Here is a 2682-nt window from a genome sequence, read left to right on the forward strand (position 1 = left end):
CAGAAAACTGCCCAACTTAATTATTTTGTATTCTCCAGTAAGGAATTGATTATGTGAAAATTATCCAAAAAGAATTAGGTCTTTTAGGAAATACTGGTCTTTGATATCATACTCTTTTCTCTTTATAAACTCTTTCTCACCTGTATATATAATTAGATATAAAGATAAACAAACCTGACTGTAATATTTGAGGATGGTTATGCCAACAAAGATCTATATAGTCAAGGCTATGGTTTTTCCTGTGGTCATGTACGGATGTGAGAGTTGGACCGTGAAGAAAGCTGAGCACCAAAGAATTGATGCTTTTGAACTGTGGTGTTGGAGAAGACCCTTGAGAGTCCCTTGGACTACAAAGAGATCCAATCAGTCCCATCCTTAAGGAGATCAGTCCTGGGTTTTCATTGGAAGGACTGATGCTAAAGCTGAAACTCCAGTACTTTGGCCACTTCATGCGAAGAGTTGACTCATTGGAAAAGACTCTGATGCTGAGAGGGATTGGGGGCAAGAGGAGAAGGGAACGCCAGAGGATGAGATGGCTGGATGGCATCTCCGACTTGGGGGACATGAGTTTGGGTAAACTCCAGGACAGGGAGGCCTGGCATGCTGTGATTCTTGAGGTCTCAAAGAGTTGGACATGACTGAGCGACTCAACTGAACTCAACTGATGCCCATAAAGCATATTTTTCAAACAAAAGACCAGAGCAGAGAAAGAAAAGGAGAAAGAGGATAAAGAAAAAATTGAGAGAAGCACAATTAGAAGGGAAATGAAAAATAGAGAAATAATAATAATAATAAAAAGGAGGACCATGTCAAAAATGAAAGAGATGCTTTGAATCCTACCAGATTTCAGTGCCAGACTGAGATTGTGCTTACTGAGAATGAACAAGAGTTGAAACAGTGTAATAGAAAAGAAAGAAAATGAAAAAAAAATTGTTGAGAAAGTCATTAGTGACATAGTAATATGGTTTTTCCAATGGTCATGTATGTATGTGAGAGTTGGACTGTGAAGAAAGCTGAGCGCCAAAGAATTGATACTTTTGAACTGTGGTGTTGAAGAAGACTCTTGGGAGTCCCTTGGCCTGAAAGGAGATCCAACCAGTCCATTCTAAGAGATCAGTTCTGGGTGTTCATTGGAAAGAATGATGCTAAAGCTGAAACTCCAGTACTTTTTCCACCTCATGCGGAGAGTTGACTCATTGGAAAAGACTCAGATGCTAGGAGGGATTGGGGACAGGAGGAGAAGGGGACGACAGAGGATGAGATGGCTGGATAGCATCACCGACGTGATGGACATGAGTATGAGTAAACTCCAGGAGTTAGTGATGAACAGGGAGGCCTAGTGTGCTGCAATTCATGGGGTCACAAAGAGTCGGACATGACTGAGTGACTGAACTGAACTCAATTTCAATTTTTCCACTTTATTGTAATCCAATATAAATGTAAAAGTCAATATATCATGGAGGAAATTATGAGAAGAAACTTCACCTCAGTGACTGAGTTCATTCTTCTTCGACTAACTAGTACTCAGGAATTGCAGATTCTCTAATTTATGCTGTTTTTCACCATTTTTATGGTCATAGTGACAGGAAATCTTGACAAGATTGTCCTAATCAGGGTCAATGCCTGCCTCCACACCACCATGTACTTTTTCCTGAGCCACTTATCCTTTGTGGATCTGTGTTTCTCTACCATTGCGACTCCAATGATGTTGAGAATTTTCTTATCAGAGAGATTGCTTATACAGCTTGCACGGTTCAGTGTTATTGCCTTGGTCCATGTAGGGATCCACATCCTGGCTGTCATGGCCTTTGATTGGTACATGGCCATTTGCAACCCCCTGCTTTATAGCAGCAGAATGTCTAAGTGTGTGCACGTCCCTCATCACAGTGCCTTATGTATATGGAGTGCTCACTGGCTAATGGAAACTATGTGAACCTACAACCTAGCTTCCTCTGGTCACAATGAAATTAATCACTTCTAGTGTGCTGACCCACCGCTGATTAAGCTGGCGTGTTCTGACACCTATAATAAACAGTTGTCCATGTTTGTAGTGGCTGGTTTTAACTTCACTTGTTCTCTCTTCATCATCCCCATTTCTTACATCTACATTTCTCCTGCCACATTGAGGATTCATTCCACAGAAGGCAGGTGCAAAGTTTTCTCTACCTGTGGCTCCCATCTGACAGCTGTCACTGTCTCCTACACAGCTCTTTTTTTCATGTATCTTAGACCCCCTTCAGAAAAGTCCATGCAGTAGGGGAAAATGGTGGCTGTGTTTTACACCACAGTGATCCTCATGTTGAACCCCATGATATACAGTCTGAGGAACAAGGATGTGAAAGAAGCTTTGATTAAAGAATTGTTCAGCAGAAAAACTGCTTTCTATTAATACATGAATTCAATGCTAATGTTCTTAAGACTTTTTTATCTTCTATAGACAATGACTTCCTCCTATTGCTTAGTTCCATAATTTGTCCAAATATATATCCACTTCTTGAAGAGATGGGGGAAATTTCCATGGAGAAAATCTTGCTAAAATATATTTGAGTATCCATGTCAATAGACAGGAATTTTGATTTCTCCAAGAAAGCTTTGCTTGCCCAGACCTAAAAGTAAGAACTTATACACTGAGGAATCAAATTCAGTGAAAAAGCTCATTTATATCTTGGAGAATAAAAATAT

General features: G+C 40.2%; 1 pseudogene; it reads left to right on the forward strand.

Annotated features, from left to right (window-relative positions):
- Positions 1 to 1468: 1468 nt before the first annotated feature.
- Positions 1469 to 2389, forward strand: LOC102282398 (olfactory receptor 5M8-like; annotated as a pseudogene).
- The last annotated feature ends 293 nt before the right edge of the window (positions 2390 to 2682 follow it).

The sequence above is a fragment of the Bos mutus genome, chromosome 19, assembly GCF_027580195.1.
Source record: "Bos mutus isolate GX-2022 chromosome 19, NWIPB_WYAK_1.1, whole genome shotgun sequence".
NCBI lineage: Eukaryota > Metazoa > Chordata > Mammalia > Artiodactyla > Bovidae > Bos > Bos mutus.